Here is a 25,244-nt window from a genome sequence, read left to right as displayed (position 1 = left end):
TACCTTATTGTAAATTTTTAGTCTGTAGAGCTGAAGAGGTTTCTCCCCTTTGGGTTAAAAAAAAACTTTTTGTGTGTGATAAACTTTTCCTCCCCCTCTTTTCCTTTTTCTTCTAAGAAGACTAATTCAATAGGGTAAAATTGAATTCTTACATGAATGCTAGTGCTATTTCTGCCTGGTGGAATTAAAATTATGAAAATGATTGGAATATATTCTCGATTTGTATGTGGCTCCTGCACCCCAGTCCATTACTTCTTTAATATAAAATCAGAAGAATGAACTCTTACTTGAGTTCTCTATACTGATACACAGGACAGTATAACCATGTTCTTGAAGTGAATTTAATTTTAGATGCTGAATATTTTTAATAGCAAATTATGCTAGTTGTCAAGAATAAATTACATATTATAGATGTATTAATAATTTATATGTTCATAGTATTATAACTTAAGGTTCAAAATTTTTCACACTCATTTTGTGTATGATCTTCACATCAGTCCTATGAGGTTTAAGTAGGTTTTACCATTTCTTCCATCTCACAAGTGAAGGAATAAGTTTAATTTTTTTTTAAGAAAATGTGACTGATCCAGAGTTAAAGAATTAGATTATATTATTTGATCTGAGTTACTTGATAGGTATAGGAATCTTGACACATTTTCTCCATTGTACCATTTATGATTTTCTCTAAGAATTCTAGAACTGGGAGAAACTGAAGTTGCTATAAGTGGAAAATAGGTTCTATATTGTGTGCAGGCTGATAGATTAGTTGTAGCTGTTGAGACTTGGAGTTGAAACAGTTCTGTAGATGTACTTCCAGCTTATTGGGATAAAGTGCCCTGATTGATTGATTACCTGTGCCTGAAATGGACATGGGAGTAACTTATGGATGGCAAATATGTGGCAGTCAGGCTAAGTACACCTAAGGTACTTGATAAAGTTTTTTTGTTTTTTACAGTTTCTATTTTGACAGAAATTTAGAATAAATGTGGTTAATTCCTCAATGAGTTACAGAATCTGTTAAGGGGTTGAACTTCACTATGTAGAATAGAAAACCCCCAAAATTGTGACTTAAATAAATCTGAATTTATTTTTCACTTACTAAATAAGAATTCTAAAGTTTAGAATTCCAGAGCTGGTAGGGTATTTCAAAGATACCATTAGACTTAGGTGCTCATGGTTACCAGGTAGCTCCCAAGTCATCTCATCTGTGTTCTGGGCAGGCTGGAAGATGGAGAGGCATAAAATGGTGACTTCCAGGTAACACCTCTTTGAAGAACTTTCCTGTAAACCATATACAGTAAAGTCTGCTTTCATATCATTGGTCAAACTATAGTACATGGCCACCTCATCTACCATAAAAGTGGGACATGTACTTTTACTTGAGCACATTGGTGCCCAGTAACTTGGGGCTTCTGATAAATAGCAGGAAAGAAGGGAGAACAGATATTAGGTAGATGATAAGCAATCTTTGCTTCAGTATACTCCTTTAGCTATCCAATCCTCATTCAATCTTTCCATACAAAGAACATGCTCTCCCTCTCCTCAATGGAAACACCTCCAAAGTCTTATCTAGCTATCGTATCCAGTTTCTATGTCCTCAATTTCTTGGTGATGTGCAGTCCTCCCCAATAGGTCTGGGTATGGCTTCCTGTGGTCTGGTGTCCCACAAACTGCCTCCCTCCTTCATTGTTGAAATAGGTAGAAAAAGAATAGGATAAATCTTGTAAAAGTTCTCTCAAAAGAGAAAGAATAGTAAAGATAGCAGGGATCAAATACTATATTGGACAGGAAGAGCAAAAACTCCCTGCCTTGGCAGTGAAGTTCCTTCGATAACCTATCTGGCAGCCCCTGGTGCTGCTCACTAGGTGGGGTGAGATTTCCTTTGCCTGGGAAATAAATTTGTGAGGGGAGTTCCAAGATCCTTGAGGAGCTCTGTGATTGCTCTTCTCTATAGGTCAGAAATTACAGTGAGAGTTGCTGCCACTGAATTTGGAAACCTAAATACAGTGGAGGCAATTGGATCATTCGGTGGCAGAGGCCAAGTGGCACTCAAGCCACCAAAGGCAAGGCAGCTGTGGTTATCTATCTAAATTGATAACAGAGTCAAAGCAGCAACTGAAAGAGTCTGAATAATACAGGGGGATTCCTTTCACCCCAGAACTGGCCCCTGACTGATCTCTATAGATTCTTTATTGTGCATTATTTATGGCCCCATCTGAAGTACCTACTGGGGAGTATACTTTTCTTAGGGAACACACAGCCTTCACAGCTAACGGTCTATGGATGAGGGTTTGGGGCCGTGAATTATTATAGAGATTTAATACTTGCTGGCTGCTGCAGAACAGTCCAAGGGTTCCTACGATAGTATTATTCCCTCAAAAACTTAAAAGATTTTTGCTATTTTTGCTTTTAGTAAGCTCCATGGTGGGGGAAGCCACATCTAGAGATAGTTTCTAAGCTTGAAAATTCGTCTGCTTACCAGACTCTGTGCTCAGCCCTTTTTCTTTTAGCTTTTAAATTAATAGCCAGCTGCCTTGAGGTAGGCAGCATTCTTAATCTGATTTTTGCTAGCTGGTTTTCTTCCTTGTCCTGAAGAGAACTCTTAAAACAGCTTGGGGCTGTGGTCTTATCTCCTGCTAAGACAGCTACTTCTGTGAGTTACTGCTTATAATCACCTCAATTTGAGGTGCAGAGGCTGTTGATATTTACAGCCCTGAAAAGCTTCAAATTATGTGACTCTCAATCTAGATTGAAGGCTGCAGGCAGAGAATGGCTAGCTCTAGTTTGATTGTCTCTTGTAGGATTGGGCTCCAAAGCTGTTAAAATAAAAGTCATCATATACACATATCCTGAACTGTTCCTTTATTTCTCTGAACTCTAGCCTCATTTGCCATATGGTGTTGTCAAATATTCGCCACCACCCAACCAGTATCCAGCTTTAAGAGTCACTAACTTTGAATTGGTTAGAGACTAATGGCATTCAGTTTAGTTCAGTCACTCAGTTGGGTCCAATTCTTTGTGACCCCATGGACTGAAGCACGCCAGGCTTCCCTGTCCATCACCAACTCCTAGAGCTTACTCAAACTAATGTCCATTGAGTTGGTGATGCCACACAACCAACTCATTGTCTGTCATCCCCTTCTCCTCTTGCCCTCAATCTTTCCCAGTACTAGGGTCTTTTCCAACGAGTCATTTCTTTGCATCAGGTAGTCAGAGTATGGGAGCTTCAGCATCAGTCCTTCCAATGACTATTCAGGACTGACTTCCTTTAGGATTTACTGGTTTGATCTCCTTGCTGTCCAAGGGACTCTCAAGAGTCTTCTCCAACACCACAGTTCAAAAGCATCAATTCTTAGGCACTCAGCTTTCTTTAGGTTCAACTCTCACATCCATACATGACTACTGGAAAAACCATAGCTTTGACTAGATGGACATTAATTCTTATGACTAATTTTCTGTAAAGTCTTTCCATTTCCTTGCTTGTGCTTAGTCACTCAGTCATGTCTGACTCTTTGCAACCCCTTGGACTGTAGCCCGCCAGGCTCCTCTGTCCATGGGAATTCTCCAGGCAAGAATACTGGAGTGGGTTGCTATGCCCTCAGGTGTCGAACCCAGGTCTCTTGCATTGCTGGTGGATACTTTACCATCTGAGCCACCAGGGAAGCTGGGCAGGTTGGGGTGCATTTGCTTTTAGACACACAAATTGGGAGAAATTAGTTCTGGGAAGTGCTTTTTTCCTAAGGACAGGAACATTTGGAAAAGACTAGGAAAAAATGAGAGAAGAAATACTTGGACATAATTGCCAGGTAGGGAGTTAATCACTGATGGATAAATGGTCATTGTGTTCTCTGTATGATCTTATTAAAGCAGAAGAGATGTAATGCCATTTTCTTATTTCTGCCACCAGACGATGCAGTTTACCCAGGATCTTGGTTCCTATTTATATTGGGAGAGAGGTACCATGGTTAAGTAGAAAATGAACATAAAATTGTCATTTATAAGTTCTCCAATTTTAGAACCTTTTGAGTGGGAGTCCCGTGGAAAGCAGAAAATGAGAAAGGGGCAGAAAGCTTACTAAAAGAATGATAGAAAACTTTCCAAATCATAGGGAAGAAATGACCCATAATATTCAAAGTACCTTTAGTAGGCTGAACATCAAGAGGTCTTCACCAGGACATGTTATAATCAAATTGTCAAAAGTAAATTATGAAAGAATTTTGAAAGCAGCAAGAGAAAGCGTCTTGAGTCACTGCTGCCACTCTCCGTTCCTCCACCCCAGCCCCCTCCCCATAAAGCTAATCAGATTTCTCACCAGAAACTTTGTAATCCAGAAGAAAGTGGGATGATATGTTCCAGGGGCTAAAACAAACAAAAAACAAAAATTGTCAAGCAAGAATACCATATCTAGCAAAGCTGTCCTTCAGAAATGAAGGAGGGGTAGACTTTCCCAGGCAAATAAAAGCTGAGTGAGTTCATCAACTGTCTTATAAGAAATGTGAGAAGAATTTTTCAAGTTGAAATGAAAAAACACTAGTTAGCAACAGGAAAACATATGAAAGTGTAAAACTTAGTAGCAATGGTAAATATATACTCTAATACTGTAACACGGGCGCATAAACCACTTAACTCTAATATAAAAGTAAAGGAAAAAATATTAAAAATAACTATGAGGTTGTTGTTGTTCAGTCTCCAAGTTGTGTCTGACTCTCTGCAACCCCGTGGACTTCTGCAGGCCATGCTTCCCTGTCCTTCACTATCCCCAGGGTTTGCTCAAATTCATGTCCATTGAGTCAGTGATGCCATGCAACCATCTCATCCTCTGTCACCCCCTTCTCCTCCTGCCCTCAATCTTTCCCAGAATCAGGGTCTTTTCCAGAGTCAGATCTTCACATCAGGTGCCCAAAATATTGGAGCTTCAGCATCAGTCTTCCAAGGAATATTCAAGGTTGATTTCCTTTAGGATTGACTGGTTTGGTCTTCTAGCTGTCTAAGGGACTCTCAGGAGTCTTCTCTAGCACCACAGTTTGAAAGCATCAATTCTTAAATGCTCAGCTTTCTTTGTGATCCAACTCTCACATCTGTAGAGGACTACTGAAAAAACCATAGCTTTGACTAGACAGACCTTTGTCGGCAAAGTGGTGTCTCTACTTTTTAATACATTGTCTAGGTTTGTCATAGCTTTTCTTCCAAGGAGCAAGTGTCTTTTAATTTTGTGGCTGCAGTCACCATCTGCAGTGATTTTGGAGCCCAGGAAAATAAAATGTGCCACTGTTTCCATTTTTTTCCCTATCTATTTGCCATGAGATGATGGGACCAGATGCCACGGTCTTGGTTTTTTGAATGTTGAGGTTTATCTCAGTTTTTTTGCTCTCCTTTTTCACCTTCATCAAGAGGCTCTTTAGTTCTTCTTTGCTTTCTGCCATAAGGGTGGTATCATTTTCATATATGAGGTTATTGGTATTTCTCCCAGCATTCTCGATTCCAGCTTGTGCTTCATCCAGCCCGGCATCTCACATGATATACTCTGCATATAAGTTAAATAAGCAGGTTGACAATACACAGCCTTGACGTACTCCTTTCCCAATTTGGAACCAGTCTGTTCCATGTCTGGTTCTAACTGTTGCTTCTTGACCTGCTTACAGATTTCTCAGGAGACAGATGAGATGGTCTGGAATTTCCACCTCTTTAAGAATTTTCCACAAGTTGTTGTGATCCACACAGTCAAAGTCTTTAGTGTAGTCAGTGAAGCAGAAGCAGATGTTTTTCTGGAATTCCCTTACTTTTTCTGTGATTCAGTGGCTGTTGGCAGTTGATCTCTGGTTCCTCTGCCTTTTCTAAATCCTGTTTGTACATCTGGAAGTTCTCGTTTCATGTACTATTGAAGCTTTGCTTGAAGGATTTTGAGCATTATAGTTTAGATAAGGAGATATATTAACTATTGATTATCATTAAAACATAATTGTACACAATGCAGTAACTGTTTATAAGGGTTGCAGTCAGACAACCAAAGCCTGGTTATTGATTAGTGAAATGGATTTGGATCTGCTAGCTAGGATGAGGCTTGGGTGTTGTAGGAATATATATATTACTTAATGTGTGTAAGACTGCATTGACATCAAGAGAAAGTTTTTTTAAGCATGTTTTCCAGGCATAGTCCAATGATGAGGCAGAATGCTTTTTTTGTTAATGATCAAAGGAAAAATAAGACATTGAATGAAAGGAAATGATTAACACGGGCAGTTTGATGTAGAGCACTGAGGACTGCCTAGGAATCACATGGTTTGCATGTGAGCCAGCCTCTACCACCGACCTTTGGCGAGTCACTGGATGTTTTGGAATCTGTCTCCAGCTTTTTACTTTTTTGAGCTATTTACTGGAGTATAATAACATACAAAGGAATGTAAAAATCATAAGTGTATGTTGCTTGATGAACTTTTGCAAACTGAACACACTACCACCCAATTCAAGAAACTAGGACATTACTAGAAATCCTCTTTGTGCTTCCTGCACTTCCATTTTTATCTTTAAAATAGGGGTAATACTGTCTTCTTCATTTTTCAGGAGTGTTGGAAAGTGGCAAATTTAAAAAGTGCTTTGATCTTTCTCAGTGTTGTGCAAGTGAAATGTGATGACTCTAGCATTGTGAGTTATACCCATGGAAGTAGCACAGGTTTTCAAAGTTGTATATATCATAGAGCTTACTAGTAGTGTTATTAATAAAGCTGTTAAATTGGGAGTGAATAAAGAAGTCTGAAAATCACAAATCAAAGGATAGAACAGTTGTCTTAATTGTAAAGATGTGTAAATTTCTGTGTTGCCTTACTATGTTAATTCCTACAAAATGTCATTCTTGGGATTCAGTAAAGCAACTTGCACATTTTTACATGTTCATAGATGTGAAACTACTCGTTATTTGAGAATATTCAAGGAATGGTAAATAAACATTGATTTCCCTGTAATAAAAGTTGCATATTGGAAATACCTACAAGTCTTGAAATCACGAAATATTTCTGTTTAGGTTTCCAAAGGTGTGATGTTGAATCTCTTTGTATTAATCTGAATGTTAACGAATGCTTTGAGGATACAAAATCCTCCTTCATGTTCTTAATACTCAACTGAATAATTGATTTCTTGCTGAGTAATCATAAATGCAATCATATACTCTTGTAGCACTTTTTGGAAAAAATTTCAGATTTATTTAGTGTGATAACAGACTCATGCTTACCATTTCTAACAAATGACACTAGCCCTAGTCACTGCAATAATTCATGCATTTTTCTGCTGCTTCTAAATTTTCCATCATCTCCCTGTACAACATCTCATGGGATCTCTTTAAGGACTGTTCTGAAAATTACCTGTAAATGAAAAACAGTAAACTATGATTTTTAATTTCTGTAAGGTAAGGGCATTTTATTTGCATGTTTTTCTTTTTGATATTTAAATTTTTCTTTGCTGAGCCCCAAAGTTAAATAACCTTCAGTTATTTGGCTATTTACTTGGGAAGTCCTTAACATGGGCAGTAAAGTTTTTAAAGAATAAACAAATAGAGCAGCTCTATTTATGATAAATATTTGATTGTTGCCTAGGATTTCCAGATTTTATAATAGAAGTTGAAAAGAATATAATTGGCAGAAAAATTAGAACTGAGTATTATTTGACTCATATTTTCATAGGAATGCTTGGGCATTTGAGTTCTTCCCATTTGGCCCCTTGTAGTCAGTGATTCTAGTCTGTTCCATCCGGGTCTTAAGTGCACTCTGCGACAAAGTGGAGGGAGGCTCTATCGGCCAAGCACCTGTGATAATGCTGCCGGCAGCGCATGCTTCAGGCTACAGCTTTCCCTCATTTGCCATGTGACTCTCAGTTCCTCCAAAAAGCCTGCTATTTCTACATCTTTGGGCAAAGATTATTTGGCATTGGTAGACACTGTGAAAGAGATATGTAGGTAGCTGTGTTGAAGAGTGAGAATGTGTTTTTTTTCCCCATGTCATGGAGAACATGTTCAAAGGTTGAATCTAGGTTTGTGATTGCATTGTGAGTCTTAAATGTGAGTACAGCGTAAGGTAATTTAAACATATCCAGGAAAATTAACTGTCATAATCCTTCTCAAGTACTTAAATTTCTTGTAGGTGTTTAGGCAGAATGAAAAGGCTACCAGGGATCATATGGCCAGTCTCCTGAGTAAAGGTAAACCCCTCCTCATTGGAACAAGGACTCTCCCACATAGCTTTAGAGCATGTCTTTCTCAGGCCACAGAGGCATATTATTAAGCTAAATCTTCTGCTCTGTAGGATAGGTAGGGTTTTAAAATTTCAATTGTATTTGCCATCTAGTGCACAGCTGCGGGAAGTTTGGAAACATTTGTGACCGACTTTCCATAGTTTGACACTGTAGTTAGTACAGGTAGATAGAACATTTCAAATTATATAAGGTATATGTAATTGCATTTTATTTCAGATTCCCAAAATTCTGTGCTTTGTTGAAGAGTTAACAAAATGCTCTCCTGAAAAAGAAAAATGCAAATTGATCATTTAGTGTAGGCTCATTGAACCCTGCTGCCTTCAGTTTAGCAGAAAACCAATATGATCATTGCAGGTTGCCACCAATTTTATATGATCCCTTCAACAGAAAGACTGCCCAGAAACTATTGGGAGGACATCGGTCGAAAGAGTATTTGTTCTTTGGGGTAGTGTAGTGTGTGTCTAATCTACCTATAGTATGACACAGTCTTATTTGAAACTTCTTTGAATCCAGGTAAAGAACATGTTCCATATCAGAACCTGTGTATTATTATTTCTATTTAAATGACTTTAAATACTGTCAAATTTTGAATAAAAGTAATTTGCCACAATTTACTCTTTTACTATGAAGAGTCTATTATCCTTATATAATACATTTTCTTCCCCCAATGAATGTATAGTTCATTGATAGCTGGTTTTTGTGGACATTTTCCTTGATGTGTTCTGAGTTGAATTCAATTCCACAGATATATTAATACTCCAGATCTTCAAGGATGCTATAGGATAGCATCTCCCAAAATATGCTTAAAGGATTTTTCTTTTTAAAAGATTATGTGCTCAGAAGTTGAGGAAAAGCAAGTTTTAATGAAATCTAACAATTTCCATTACACCTTTCAGGGCCTTACATTTACTTATATTTATTGAGATTTTTTTAAGTATTGATAAAGAATGTTTCCTAAATTTAATTATGGAAACTAAGTAGTAGAGCATTTTGTAGGAATAGTGAGCCTCAGAACACACCTTGAGAAATGTGATGGGGATATATAAAGAGGATTTAAAATATGAGTAAACAAGGTTTCTTATGCATCTTAAAATGTCTTTGGCATTTTTCAGCCAATTTGTTTGGAAGGAAAAGAAATAGAGAACAGTATGAAGTGAAAGAAGACTGCTGTATTTTTAAATTCCAGATTTCAGATCCTAGCTCTGTCACCATCCATCACCTCTTGCATCCATGTGTTTTGAGATGTGTGGGAAATGGTGCTTGTGTCTTGCCTTTTGCAGACCTCAAGAGTCTTCATCTATAAAATGAGGGACTAGAACAAGTGATACCTGGAGTCATCTGTACATTTGATATTTTTAATTCTAAATGAGCCTCACTACCAAAACCATGTATAGAAACCAGAATTTTAGGTGATTTATTGTTCACTTGCTTGCTTTGCAAAAAATTTCCTTCATTGTAGAGAAATCACCTTTTCAAGCTGAGTTTTTTAATCAGTTTTTCCTCATGTTCATTTGTTTTTTTCTATCTCAAATTCATTTGTATGTAACTAACATGTAACAAAGTTTTCAGAAGTATGACATGTGTAAAGTTAAATCCACCCGTATCAGTAGGCGTTTACTTTTTGGTTCTTAAGATGTTTTTTTTTTTTTTGGACATAATGTGATTGACATTGATTAGTGCTAGTAGTGAAAAAGTTGGTTCTTTAAAACAAAAGCATCGTAATGTACTTATTTCACTTAAAACAGGTACTAGTTAATTTTCTAAAACACATACTTATGCCTCATGAAAATGTATTCTAGGATGTATTTTTTTGTTCCTACCCATTTAAAAAAATTTTTAATAACATGGAGTTTGCAGTTTTCACCATTTTTAAGGGTACAATTTCAGTTCAGTTCAGTTCATTCGCTCAATTGTGTCTGACACTTTGTGACCCCATGGACTGCAGCACGTCAGGCCTCCCTGTCCATCACAAACACCCAGAGTTTACTCAAACTCATGTCCATTGAGTCGGTGATGCCATCCAACCATCTAATCCTCTGTCATCCCCTTCTCCTCTTGCCTTCAATCTTTCCCAGCATCAGGGTCTTTTCAAATGAGTCAGTTCTTCACATCAGGTGGCCAAAGTACTGGAGTTTCAGCTTCAGTATCAGTCCTTCCAATGAATATTCAGGACTGATTTCCTTTAGGATAGACTGGTAGGATCTCCATGCTGTCCACGGGACTCTCAAGAGTCTTCTCCAACACCACAGTTCAAAAGCATCAATTCTTTGACCCTCAGCTTTCTTTATAGTCCAACTCTCACATCCATACATGACTACTAGAAAAACCATAGCTTTGACTAGATGGACCTTTGCTGGTAATGTCTTTGCTTTTTAATATGCTGTCTAGGTTGGTCATAACTTTTCTTCCGAGGAACAAGCAAGCGTCTTTTGATTTCATGGCTGCAGTCACCATCTGCAGTGATTTGGAGTCCAAAAAAAATAAAGTCTGTCACTATTTCCACTGTTTCCCCATCTACTTATCATGAAGTGATGGGACCAGATGCCATAATCTTAGTGTTCTGAATGTTGAATTTTAAGCCAACTTTTTCACTCTCCTCTTTCACTTTCATGAAGAGGCTCTTTAGTTGTTCTTCACTTTCTGCCATAAGGGTGGTGTTATCTGCATATCTGAGGTTATTGATATTTCTCCCAGCAATCTTGATTCCAGCTAGTGCTTCATCCAGACCAGCATTTCTCATGATGTACACTGCATATAAGTTAAATAAGCAGGGTGACGATACACATCCTTGACGTACTCCTTTCCCAATTCGGAACTAGTCTGTTGTTCCATGTCCAGTTCTATCTGTTGCTTCCTGACCTGCATACAGATTTCTGAAGAGGCAGGTTATGTGGTCTCATATTCCCATCTCTTTCAGAATTTTCCACAGTTTGTTGTGATCCACATGGTCAAAGGCTTTGGCATAGTCAATAAAGCATAAGTAGATGTTTTTCTGGAACTCTTGCTTTTTTGATGATCCAACAGATGTTGGCAATTTCATCTCTGGTTCCTCTGCCTTTTCTAAATTCAGCTTGAACATCTGCAAGTTCATGGTTCACATACTGTTGAAGCCTGGCTTGTAGAATTTTGAGCATTACTTTGCTAGCATGTGAGATGAGTGCAATTGTGCAGTAGTTTGAGCGTTCTTTGGCATTGCCTTTCTTTGGGTTTGGAATAAAAACTGACCTTTTCCAGTCATGTGGCCACTGCTTTGTTTTCCAAATTTGCTGGCATATTGAGTGCAGCACCTTCACAGCATCATCTTTCAGGATTTGAAATAGCTCAACTGGAATTCCATCACCTCCACTAGCTTTGTTTGTAGTGATGCTTCCTAAGGCCCACTTGACTTTGCATTCCAGGATGTCTGGCTCTAGGTGAGTGATCACACCTTGGTGATTATCTGGGTCATGAAGATCTTTTTTGTACAGTTCTGTGTATTCTTGCCACCTCTTCTTAACATCTTCTGCTTCTGTTAGGGCCATACCATTTCTGTCCTTTATTGTGCTCGTCTTTGCATGAAAAGTTCCCTTGGTATGTCTAATTTTCTTGAGGGGATCTCTAGTCTTCCCCATTCTGTTGTTTTCCTCTATTCCTTTTCAGTGATCACTGAAGAAGGCCTTCTTGTCTCTCCTTGCTATTCTTTGGAATTCTGCATTCAAATGAGTATATCTTTCCTTTTCTCCTTTGCCTTTCACTTCTCTTCTTTTCCTATCTATTTGTAAGGCTTCCTTAAATAACCATTCTGCCTTTTTGCATTTCTTTTTCTTGAGGATGGTCTTGATCACTGCCTCCTGTACAATGGTGGAGAGTTCTGATTAAACATGGTCCACTAGAGAAGGGAATGGCAAACCACTTCAGTATTCTTTCCTTGAGAACCCCATGAACAGTATGAAAAGGCAAAAGGATAGGACACTGAAAGATGAACTCCCCAGGTTGGTAGGTGCCCAATATGCTACTTGAGATCAGTGGAGAAATAACTCCAGAAAGAATAGAGAGACAGAGCCAAAGCAAAAACAACACCCAGTTGTGGATTTGACTGGTGATGAAAGTAAAGTGTTATGCTGTAAAGAGCAGTATTGATTGCATAGGAATCTGGAATGTTAGGTCCATGAATCAAGGTAAATTTGAAGTGATTAAGTAGGAGATGGCAAGAGTGAACTTCGACATTTTAAGAATCAGCGATCTAAAATGGACTGGAATGGGTGAATTTAACTCAGATGACCATTATCTCTACTACTGTGGGCAAGAATCCCTTAGAAGAAATGGAGTAGCCATCATAGTCAACAAAAGAGTCCAAAATGCAGTACTTGGATGCAGTCTCAAAAACAACAGAATGATCTCTGTTCCTTTCCAAGGCAAACCATTCAGTATCACAGTGATCCTAGTCTATGCCCCAAACAGTAATGCTGAAGAAGCTGAAGTTGAATGATTCTATGAAGGTCTATAAGACCTTTTAGAACTAACACCCCCCCCAAAAAAAAGGTGTCCTTTTCATTATAGGGGACTGGAATGCAAAAGTAGGAAGTCAAGAAATACCTGGGTAACAGGCATATTTAGCCTTAGAGTACAGAATGAAGCAGGGCAAAGGCTTATAGTTTTTTGCCAAGAGAACACACTGGTCATAGCAAACACCCCCTTCCAACAACACAAGAGAAGACTCTACACATGGACATCACCAGATGGTCAGTACCAAAATCAGATTGATTATATTCTTTGCAGCCAAAGATGGAGAAGCTCTATACAGTCAGCAAAAACAAGACTGGGAGCTGACTGTGGCTCAGAACCTGAACTCCTTATTGCCAAAATCAGACTTGAAGAAAGTAGGGAAAACCACTCGACCATTCAGGTATGACCTAAATCAAATCCCTTATGGTTATACAGTGGAAGTGACAAATAGATTCAAGGGATTAGATCTGATAGAGTGCCTGAAGATCTGTGGATGGAGGCTTAGTGACATTGTACAGGAGGCAGTGATCAAGTGTACAATTTAGTGGCTTTAATTACATTCACAATATTGTGCAACCATGTCTAAGATGCTGTGTAACCTTTTTGGTAAGTCGGGCTTTGTCATGACTTGGTTGTACAGTTGACTTTTGAACAGCTCATGTCCACTGCACAGTGGGTCAGCACCTCTAACCCTCATGTTGTTCAAGGGTAAGATGTATTTTACATCACTTTAAACCAGGATAAATGTTAGTCATTCAGTTGTGTCCAAGTCTTAGTGACCCCATGGACCATAGCCCTCCAGGCTCCTCTGTCCGTGGGATTTCCCAGGAAAGAATACTGGAATGGGTTGCCATTTCCTTCTCCAAGGGATCTTCCTGACTGCGGGATTGAACCCAGGTCTCCCACATTGCAGGCAGATTCTTTACCATCTGAGTCATCAGGGAAGCCTTTCTGCTAAATTACAAAAGTATTATTACCTTACCCAGATACTGTGGGAAGGGAGAGAATCTCATGGTATAGAATGGTTAATGATTTCTTAAGAGCCTGGTGTTCTAGATCTGGATTGACTAAATCCTTTGGTAGATGTGCAATTTTTATCTGATTGCTCAGAGTTGAAATCAGCAAGTACCTTACTGAATGGCTGCCTTTGTTAGGCACAGGTATTTCACTGCCGTGTTTCACTGCCGTAGCATCCTTTTAAGATAATGAGTGTATCAAGCAAAATAAGTGTAGAGATATGTCTAATATTTTTGGCATACCCTCTGCCTCTGGGCTTTGGTCTTTCTGGTGGTCTCAGGTTACTGCTATAGGTTTTGCCCTCATAATATCTATTTGGCAGTGAGGCTGGGCTCTGATAACTTCTATCAGGAACAAACCTTTCTGCCACTCTGGAAATGCTGAGTCTCTTGAGTATTCTCCTTCTTACTCCTGATTGTTACTCTTCAGTCTTTCCGTAAATAAAGGGGCTTGTACCTACAAAAAGAGATTGGTGCGTGCATGTTAAGTCGCTTCAGTCGTGTCCAACTCTTTGTGACCCTATGGACTGTAGCCTTCCAGGCTCCTCTGTTGATGGGATTCTCCAGGCAGGAATACTGGAGTGGGTTGCCATGCTCTCCTCCAGGAGATCTAAGGATCAAACCTGAGTCTCTAAGTCTCCTGCATTGGCATGGGCTCTTTACCAGTAGCACTACCTGGGAAGCCCTAAAAGAGATTGGGAACCAGTCTAATTCCCCTATTTGAGGGAAACTACAGACAGCTGGAACTAATAGTGATATATTGAGAACTAGAACATATGTGTTCCAATATACAGTCAGAGAGGATGATTGTCCTGTGGTAGCTGATGAAGCAGGGGTGGGGTCAATAGAAAAACCTGTGAGGAAACCTCTAGTGCTTTATGTTTTGTTTTTTTTTTCCTGAAGTCAGAATTTAGAGCTTGGCAGCCCAGAAGTATTTATCTGCCTCTAACACCCTCTTGTTCAGTGAGGAAGCCATCATAGAGTCACTGTGACTCAGAAGTCCATTGTTGCAGGACTTTCCTGGTGCTGCAGTGGATAAGAATCTGCCTGCCAATATAGGGGACATGGGCTCGAGCCCTGGTCCGGGAAGATTCCACATGCCTTTGGAGCAACTAAGCATCGTGCACCACAACTACTGAGCCCATGCATCCTAGAGCCTGTGCACAACAACAAAGAGTAGCCTCTGCTTGCTGCAACCAGAGAAAGCAACATTGTTTTTAAACTTGAATATGAAGAGGGATGCTGTGTACAAAATACAGTATTTTTGTATATCATATAAATGACTATATACTATGTAATAGTTAAAAAGAAAATCCAAAGTATTATAGAATATAAATAAAGTACACAAGACACCTGAGTTCTGCAAAATTTCCTGATAAATACAACAGTTGAGTTTTCCCTTATGTAAAGGGGGTAAAGATTGGATAACTTCAGCAGGGGACCTTGGACTTAATGGTGATATAGGTGTGAGGAAGGGATAACAGTGGTTAAAGTCATGGGCTCTGGGGCTGGAATCTTTGGATTTGAATTCTGATTGAACCAGTTAGTACTACTCGCACTGGGGCTATGGCCGAGTTATTTAACTTTGCTGTATGTACCTCAATTTCCTCATCTCTGAAATAGGAACAAAGACACTGTCTATTTTATAGAGTAGTTATGAGAATTAAATGAGTTAATAACACCATCATGTCTTAGAAAATTGGCTGGCGTGCAGTGAGTGCATCCTGAGTACCCATGATACTAATTATGTGCTGTGCTCAGTCGCTCAGTCATGTCCCACTCTTCGAGACCCCATGGACTAGCCCGCTGGGCTCCTCTGTCCATGGGATTTTCCAGGCAAGAATACTGGAGTGGGTTGCCATTTCATACTCCAGGGGACCCTCCCACCCCAGGGATCAAACCTGCATCTCCTGCATTGGTAGGCAGATTCTTTACCTCTAGCACCACCTGGGAAGGGTGCACTACTAATAATATACTAATACTATTTCCAATATATACTAATACAATACCTGTTACCAATGATTTTATCATTCTTATTATTGCTCTCTTTAGAAAACTAGGGTAATGGGTAATCCTTTTAGGCTTCTTTGACAAGTGCAAGACCCTTGACCTATGGAAGCTTTTGACTAGTTGGATGTAAATATAAATATTTTAATCAGAATTAAACCAATATTAATGAATTTTTGGTTGAGAAAGTATTGCCCAGATGGTTTCACTAAGCCATCTTAATTCCTTGATCAATTTTCTGTATCATACAGTTAAACCATTTGTAATTTTTTCTATTTTCATATTTATTTTCCTGGAAGTATTTTCATTGGGATTAATTTTTTTCTGTGTAAATCCTAAAGTCAGGCTTTTTTAAATATCATATTTTATTTTAGCTTACACTTTTGCAAATTTGTTTTGGTACTGGAATCATAGTACATTTTTTTTAATCATTATACACTAATATACTAACCAATATAGTTTTTTAAGGGTAGCATTATTATGCCTTCTTGATTATTACACTTCATTTAACATGCATTCTTGTTTCCCTGGTGGTCTTCCCCACCAACTCACCCTCAAGTTGATATTGTCTTCAAAACATCTCAATAACTCTAGAGTCAGAGGGCATAAGCTGAGGCTCATTAAGTGATCAGGAGTGAAGGTGTCCTCGAAGTGATATTTCTGATAATGATGAGAGTAGCGCATCTGAGGCTTGGAGTAAACCAAGATGTTGTGTGTGAAGAGTTAAAGCTGATGAAAGGAAGAAGGCTCCAAAATGGTTTTGCAAATGCTCTAAAAAATCTAAGTTCCTGAAGAGAGGGAACTTCAACAGGGCAAGAAGGCCACAGTGTTTAGTCAGGACATAAAGAAGAGTCACTGAAATTCAAGGAAGTACTAAAAAGGATTATTATGATGATTTTCAAATACTGTTGTTTCTGATCAGTTCTACTCTAGGCAAATATATAAGATACAGAATTTTACTTTTTAAAGAGCATATTGTTGAAACCATTCTCTTGCTTTGCAGTGACTTCCTGGTTTAGGGTAGGATTCTTTCCAAGATTTCAGATAAAGCAGTAAAAACAGATTTGCTATAATGCCTTTAGCGTCAGGAACGGTGGTTGGTAGTTTAATTTATTTAATGTTTTATTAAGATTGAAAGACATTAAGCATGGTATATTAGAATCAAGTACTAATCCAAACCAGTAAGCATCTGTTACTATTCATGCTTTGAAAAGCAATATTATGGCAAGTCTGAGAGTGTCTTGAGCAGTGATTGAAATAGCCTGTGATAATTCTACTGAACCATCTTACTTTCTGATCACTATGATGTATTTTACCTACTAGATCACTGTGATGTATTTTACTTAAATTGAGTGGTCTCTTTCAAAAAGAATTTAGTCTTGATCAATAGTGTATTACCTATTTGATTTCCTTAGCAGGCATTGAGATCCATTTTATCCAAGAAATGAAAGCAGAAATGTATTAATAGTACTTTAAATTGTTTGTGTTATGGATCAGCTAAGTGTTTGTGGTAAATCAGAGGTATAAAAAGGCTCAAAAATCCAGTGTGTTATATGAAAGTAACAAACTGCAGTCTCATTAAGGACAGTAGCTCTGCATTTGTGTATTGTGAAAGTATCAGAATTTTTCCAAAAATGCCATGGTAATGGCTTTTTTGATGTGCTCCCTGGAAAGAATTTTGGCCCATCTTTTTTCAACTGATAGAAAAGTCTTTATTATTTAATACATTTACTAATAATGGTACAGCCAAAATAAAATGGCACTGTGCTATAGAACTCATTTCTTCTCTGTTGCAATAAGCCGGCTCTGTGAAAGCTGTTTGAGGAAACCCTAATTGCCTACAGCCCTACAGTGAACTGCACACCAGATGGACTGTTTTAAAGTCTTGGTTTGGTATGCATTTTTCTTTTTTTTTTTTTTTTGCATTTTTCACCTGTTACTTCAGTTATTAGCTTTTGGTTTGATGCACTTGATGTTAAGTGAAATAAATGTGACTTTCTAGGTGACATAATTGGGTTCTCATTTTTCCCCCTGACCCAGAAAGCAAGGTCAGCATCAACTTTGCGTTTTCTTCTTAGTTTGTCCCTTGAGTGAGTCAGTATTAGGTCAAGGTCAGAAATACTGATTTCTTTCTTCTTTTTGGCTAAAATTTGTAGAATGACTAAATCTTTGAGATAAAAAGCTGTATGAAAATTTATCTTTTAGATAGTATTCAGCTAGCATCATTTTATTCTTTTTGTTTGTCATTACTTCTGACCAGAGCACTTTTCTGCAAGCTTTTTTCCTGGGTAACATTTGTCCTCATCAGCATATCTGCCCTCACTCTGAGTCCTGTGGATTCTAATCTCCAGGCTTATGGTGCCCATGAGTGCCTATCTTTTCTTGGCCATGGAGAGGTAGGTAACTGGCCAGCAGAGTCTTTTGTGAGCTTCTCTTAGAGCAGTTGCCACTAACAGCTTCACTTGAAGGCTGCTTCTGTTGAAAGTGATAATTGGCAGCCAGTACAGACTACAGAGAGGGGATCTGGAATGGAAAGACAGTCAGTGCCAAAGGCCAGCTTTCTCCAGTGCCTTATTTCAGTCTAGGACCAGCTCAGGCTCTGGCTTGAAAAGGATTAGCAAAAGGTTCTTCCTTTCTAAGTACATTTTGGTAATGATTTTGCTTCAGCAGCCAGGCCCATCAGTGACCTTGTGAATCATTGTGTACTGGCCTGGTTATCACTACCCTGAGGAAGGGCACCAATCAAATCCCACGTAACTCAAACAAGAAATCTTAGTTGTTTTCTTCACAAAATCTTATCTGAATTCTTTGTGCATTTCAGGGAGAGGAAAGGCTCCATTAGGTTGTGAGATGGTGATCACTCATCTACTTGTACAAAATGGGATGAAAGGGGTAGGAAAAATAGTCCAGAATCAGTCACATTTTGTTAGACTGTTTTGCTTAAGGAATACTTACTTGTGGAGATTTTGACTTACTTAATTTGGAAATGATAAGATTTTTCCTCTCTATGACATGCCTTCAGAAACAACGAATCTTTTAAGAATTGCCAGAGTACTGGGAATGAAAAAGAGAGACTCTCACAGTGTTAATTTAGTCCAAATATGTGAAGGCAGTTTGTGTGGCAGGTAGAAAACTTTAGCTGTTAAATTTTTACTTTTACATGAATATTGACTGAAGTGACTTTAATAACTAAGAAATGAACACTATTTGTGCATTGAATATAGTGACTTCTTCCAAAGACTACCATATGGAAAGAATAATTTTACAGAGGAGAAACCTGACAAACACTACCTCAACCAGGTGGTCAAGGTCAACACCAATAATGATGTCATGTCAACAGTATGTGCCTTTGATGCTGTGCTGTGTGCTATGCTCAATTGTGTCCAACTCTTTGCAACACCATGGACTGTAGCCCACCAGGCTCCTCTGTCCATGGAATTTTCCAGGCAAGAATACTGGAATGCATTGCCATTTCCTCCTCCAGGGGATCTTCCCGACCCAGGGATCAAACCCGTATCTCCTGCATTGGCACGCAGATTCTTTACCACTGAGCCACTTGGGAAGTCATGTACCTTTGATGTGATATGATAAAAGCAGAACTTCACTTCTTTGGTCTTCCTTCCCAAAACATACAACTTCAGTCTAATCATGAGGAAAAATATCAGAAAGATCCCAGTCGAGGAAAATTCTACAAATTACCTGAATAGTATTCTTCAACACTGTCAAGGTCATCAAAAACAAGATAAGTGAGAAATTCTCAGAGCCAACAGGGGTCTAATGTGACATGACTAAAAGTCATGTGATATCCTGGATGAATCCTGGAACAGATTTAAAGGACATTTAGGCTAAAAACTGAGAAAACCTGAGAAAAGAGTAGACTTTTGTTAATGCTGATATATCAGTATTGGTTCATTAATTGTAACAAATGTACCATTGTAATGAAAAATGTTAATAACGGGAAACTTGGTACAGGGTACATGGAAAGTCTGTATATTATCTTTGTAATTTTTCTGAAAATCCAAAACTATTCTAAAGAAGTTCATTTTAAAAAATGAACAGTATTGTAAGATGTTGTCTGGCTCTATTTAGATGATCTCCTGATGATGAGATGAATAAAATATTTAAGGAAAGCTAGAGGGACATGGGCTGCCATCTATAGGATCTCACAGAGTCAGACACGACTGAAGCGACTTAGCAGCAGCAGCAGAGGAACATGGTGGAGAAGGCAATGGCACCCACTCCAGTCCTCTTGCCTGGAAAATCCCATGGACGGAGGAGCCTGGTAGGGTGCAGCCCATTGGGTCACTACGAGTCGGACATAACTGAGCAACTTCACTTTCACTTTTCACTTTCACACATTGGAGAAGGAAATGGCAACCCACTCCAATGTTCTTGCCTGGAGAATCCCAGGGACAGGGGAGCCTGGTGGGCTGCCATCTATGGGGTCACACAGGGTCAGACACAATTGCAGTGATTTAGCAGCAGCAGCAGAAGAGGAACATGGATTGAAATGTTCCTTGAGATCTAGATGCTGATAATCCTAGTAATGTAGTATTAATTTTTCAACAAGTACAATTATTCTAAGTAGAACTGACACACTGATTTATCCATAAAAGAATTGAAAGAGTGAGAAACAGTCATTTAGCATAATCTGAAACCTCCACATGGAACATATCATGTGATTGACTGAGATCAACACTTTTCGGGAAACTCTTAAGTGAAGGGTGGGCAACCTTTCTGTAAAGTGTCAGAGAGTAAATATTTTAGTTTTTGCAGGCCAGACAGTTTCTGTCAAAACCACTCGACTCTGCTATTGTAGCAAATACATGCTCGTAGACAATACATAAACAAGTGTGCGTGGCTACCTTCCAATGAGATCTTAGTTATTGAAACAGGCGGCACTCTGGATTTGGCCTGGGGCCAATAGTTTGCTGACCTCTAATCTAAGTGATCTTGTTGCTCAGCTCTGTTAGGTGCACCATAATTTCTCCTTTAAGAATTCATAAAGGAATATGGTCTGAGCAAAATAGAATAATCTTGCTTTCCATCTGTTATAAAGGAGAATAGTAATGGCAGCAATGTTGGTATTGATGTCCATGGGTCATTTTGCCTTTTTTTTTTTTCATTTATTTTTATTAGTTGGAGGCTAATTACTTTACAGTATTGTAGTGGGTTTTGTCATACATTGACATGAATCAGCCATGAATTTACATGTATTCCCCATCCCGATCCCCCCTCCCATCTCCCTCTCTACCTAATCCCTCTGGGTCTTCCCAGTGTACCAGGCCCGAGCACTTGTCTTATGTGGTCATTGTGCCTTTCAAAGCTCAAGGTATGTATATTTGTATTGGAATTCAGGGCATTTCATTAACCATGCTCTTATTAGGCTTAATCTGATTATGGTCTTTTTGTTTGTATTTTACTGATTTTATTATGATACAGAATTCAAAATCCTTTAGAAAAACCCTACACCACTTTCTTTCAGTCCAGATTTTAACCAGGGCTTACAGTAATATTTCCTGAAGTGAGTGACAGGTATTGCAGTAGGCTGTATGATTTTAGATGGTACCCCAATAAATTGTTAAGTAAACAGTAATAAACAGATGGAATTCTCTGTAGTCTTCATTCAGGCTTTCTGATTACTGTAATACCTTTGAGAAAGTTCATGGTTTGTTTTAATATAACATTAATAGCCAATGTAACTTCCCCCCCAACCCGCCCCCTTCAAGTGAAAGTAAGAGTTCTCTAGCCCACAGTCTCTGGAAGAAAGGCAGCAGTGCCTATCTAGAATTTTTAGTGTTATTGTTTTGGTTCTATTTATTTTTAAGGTCACCTTCTATTTATGGCAACTGATAACTTTTTCTGTTAATGGAAGTGATATAATTTTTAAAAAATAAATTTGAGTAAAGAGGATTGATCTAAAAGAGATTGCCTAAGAGAAAGAGATGTGAAACGGCTCTGATATGAGAGGGATTTCCCATTGCTGGCTTAAAGATGGAAGGAACTGTCAAGGAATACAGGTGGGTTCTAGGAGCTCTGTCGGAGACCCGGGTTCGATCCCTGGGTAGGGAAGATCCCCTGGAGAAGGAAATGGCAACCCACTCCAGTACTCTTGCCTGGAAAATTCCATGGACAGAGGAGCCTTGTAGGCTACAGTCCATGGTATCACAAAGAGTCGGACACGACTGAGAGACTTTGCTCACTAGGAGCTCTGAGGCTGGCTAACAGTCAGCAAGGAAATAGACTTTAGTCAACTACAGCTGCAAAAAACTGAAGTCTGCCAACAACCCGAATTGAGCTTAGAAGTGGATTCTTCTCCAGAGCCTCTAGATAAGAGCACAGTCTGGCTGATACTTGGATTTGAGCCTGTGAGACCCTAAGCAGAGAACCTAACTGAGTCATCTGGACTCCTGACCCACAGAAACTTTAAATATCATGAAGGATACTGTTTTAAACTGTTAAATGTGTGATAATTTGTTATGCAACAAGAAAAAAAAACCTAATACAGCTTATGGGCTTCATTCTCCTTTCTCTTCAGATTATTAGAGATAGCGTGTCCCCCTTCCCGAACACCACTTTTCCCCCTTAAAGAAGAAGAATCCAACTCATTGGTAGGTTGATTGTAGGTTTTTAGGGTACTCCCAGTGACTGAGTGTAGCATGAATGACTTGACAGAATTAGGTATTGCCTAAGAAATTCTCAAAAAAGGGAGCCCTCCTGCATTGTTGGTGGGAATGTAAATTGGTGCAGCCCCTATGGAAAACAGTTTCAAGTTTCCTTAAAAAACTAGAAATAGAGTCACCATATAATCCAGCAATCCTACTCCTGTGCATATATCTGGACAAAACTGTAATTCAAAAATATACATGCACCCCCAAGTTCATAGTGGTACTATTTACAATAGCCAAGACATGAAAGCAACCTAAATGTCCACTGACAGATGAATGGGTGAAGAAAATGCGCTATGTATACACACTTTGCCAACAAAGGCCCATATAGTCAAAGCTGTGGTTTTTCCAGTAGTCATGTATGAATGTGAGAGTTGGACCTAAAGAAGGTTGAGCACTGAAGAATTGATGCTTTTGAATTGTGGTGTTGGAGAAGATTCTTGAGAGTCCTTTGGAGTGCCGGATCAAACCAGTCAATCCTAAAGGAAATCAACCCTAAAGCTCCAATATTTTGGCCTCCTGCTGCAAAGAGCCGACTCATTGGAAAAGATACTGATGCTGGGAAAGATTGAAGGCAAAAGGAGAAGGGGGCAGCAGAGGATGAGATGGTTAGATAACATCACTGACTCAATGGACATGAATCTGAGCAAACTCCAGGAGATAGTGGAAGACAAGGGAGCCTGGCTTGCTGCAGTTCATGGGGTCACAAAGAGTTGAACACAACTCAGTGAACAACAACAAATACACACACATGCACACACACACACAAATATTATTCAGTCATAAAAAAGAATGAAATAATGCCGTTTGTAGCTACATGGATGGACCTAAAAATTACCATACTAAGTGAAGTTAAGTCTGACAGAGGGAAGACAAATACATGGTATCACTTATGTGTGGAATTGAAATGTGACACAAATGAACTTATTTAGAAAACAGAAAAAGACTCACAGACATAGAAAACAAACTTATGGTTACCAAAGGGGAAAAGGGGATCAGTTCAGTTCAGTCACTCAGTCGTGTCCGACTCTTTGTGACCCCACGGACTGATAAGGGAGAATAAATTAGGACCTTGGGATTAGCAGATTAAAAACTATTAAATATAAAATAGATAAACACTGAGGTCCTACTTTATAGCACATAACTATATTGACTATCCTATAATAAACTATAATGGGAAAGAATATGAAAAAATATTTTATAATTCTTATAATTTTCTGTACCCTGGAAACTAATGCAACATTTTAAATCAGCTATATCATAATTAAAATAAGAATTTATCAAAAATACTATGCCTGAAGAAGTTCAAGTTTTCCTGTTTCTTAGACTAAATTTTTGTTGTTTGGGGGAAAGAACCCAGCATAAAATACAAGAAGCAAAATCAAGACATTACAGTTCAGAGAAAGGAAATGAGATCAGAAAACAGAGTATTGCTTACAGTAAGTTTTCTTGGACATGCTCAGGCTGACAATAAGAAGAAAAGAACCATAACAAACCAAAGCAAGTCAAGAGGAAGACCAGACAGGTGACAGGAAGAATAGCCGTTGACAGTGACTTAACTGGCTTCCCATTGTGGTCTGTAGACCCAGTTCTCTGAGCATTTTTCTGTAGCTGATCCTTGGTCATGAAACCTCCTCTGTGAATCCTCAGTCAAGTGCTTGTTGAGTGTCTTCAATGTGTCTAATAGCACCTACTGACCATTTGCTGAGTCTTTGTCCTTCTCAATTCACTTTTCATTGTTCTTGGCAATAATCGCACGATATATAGCATGGATAGTGGAAAGCCCTCATACCTTATAGCCAGGCCAATTTTAGATTAAAATTCTAGCTCTGCATTGTATTAACTGTGGGACCCTGGGTAAGATTTTAAAGTTAATGTTCTTATCTGTAAAATGGGAATAATAGTCTGTTTCTTCTAGAGCTATTGTGAAAATTGCATGAGACATTTTGCAAAGCACCTATTAGAATGCTTGACAAATAATTGGTATTCAATAAATAGTAGTACTGCTGCTATTATCATCATCAGGGCAAGCCCAGGAAGAAAGAACTCTTTCAGAAACCCTTAAGGAAACAGAGGAGTGACAAACTTTGGAGGAGTACAATACATTTAAAATAATGGTCCCCATAGTGGTAGTCTCAGAGCTGTGAATGGGGTGGAGGTACATGACTTTAGGTTAGCTATGGAGAGGGAAGGAGCCTTTGCTTAGAGGTTACCTTCTTAACAAGGCCACCTTGACTACTGTATTTAATACTGAAACCTGGTACTAAACCCGCCTTGGTTTGTATACCCAGTTTCTCAACATTATTTTTTTTCTATAGACTTAGCCCCTTTTAATATACTTTATAATTTACTTATTATACTTATTGTTTGTATATTTCTTCATACTCCCAGTACACAACAGTAATATGAGTTTAAATTTTTTATTTTGTATTTTGTCCTGTCCTGTTTCTTTCTTTCTTGTCATTTCATTTTTCTCTCTTATGTGATTGTTTTTTTTTTTGTCACTCCATTCCCGCCCTGCCCTCACTTACATTGGAACTTCAGCACTGTGCTTCAATTGTTTTAGTAGTTTTCCTTAAAATAACAACATGTACAACACAAATGTACAACAACACTTACAAGGTGTAATATTGATGTCTTACTGCCCTTATCTCTGCCAATGCAAGAATATTAAGATGTTTTTACTTTATTCCTTCTTAATTTATATGTTAATGTTTGTCATACATTTAAATTGTCCATATTTGTAAACCCAGAAGTCATTATTATTTGTTGTTTTTTACAGTCAGTATTTTTTATATTTACCCACATATTTATGTCTTATTTTGTT

General features: G+C 38.5%; 1 protein-coding gene across 16 annotated transcripts in view; it reads left to right on the top strand.

The window, feature by feature from the left end:
- Positions 1-25,244, top strand: part of CASK (calcium/calmodulin dependent serine protein kinase) — a 378,632-nt gene that overhangs the window by 26,369 nt on the left and 327,019 nt on the right. The gene's annotated exons all lie outside the window — the stretch shown is intronic.

This window comes from Odocoileus virginianus, chromosome X (assembly GCF_023699985.2).
Source record: "Odocoileus virginianus isolate 20LAN1187 ecotype Illinois chromosome X, Ovbor_1.2, whole genome shotgun sequence".
In the NCBI taxonomy this organism is placed as follows: Eukaryota; Metazoa; Chordata; class Mammalia; order Artiodactyla; family Cervidae; genus Odocoileus; species Odocoileus virginianus.
Note: the sequence above shows the minus strand (reverse complement) of the source record. Positions and strands in the feature narration are given on the sequence as shown.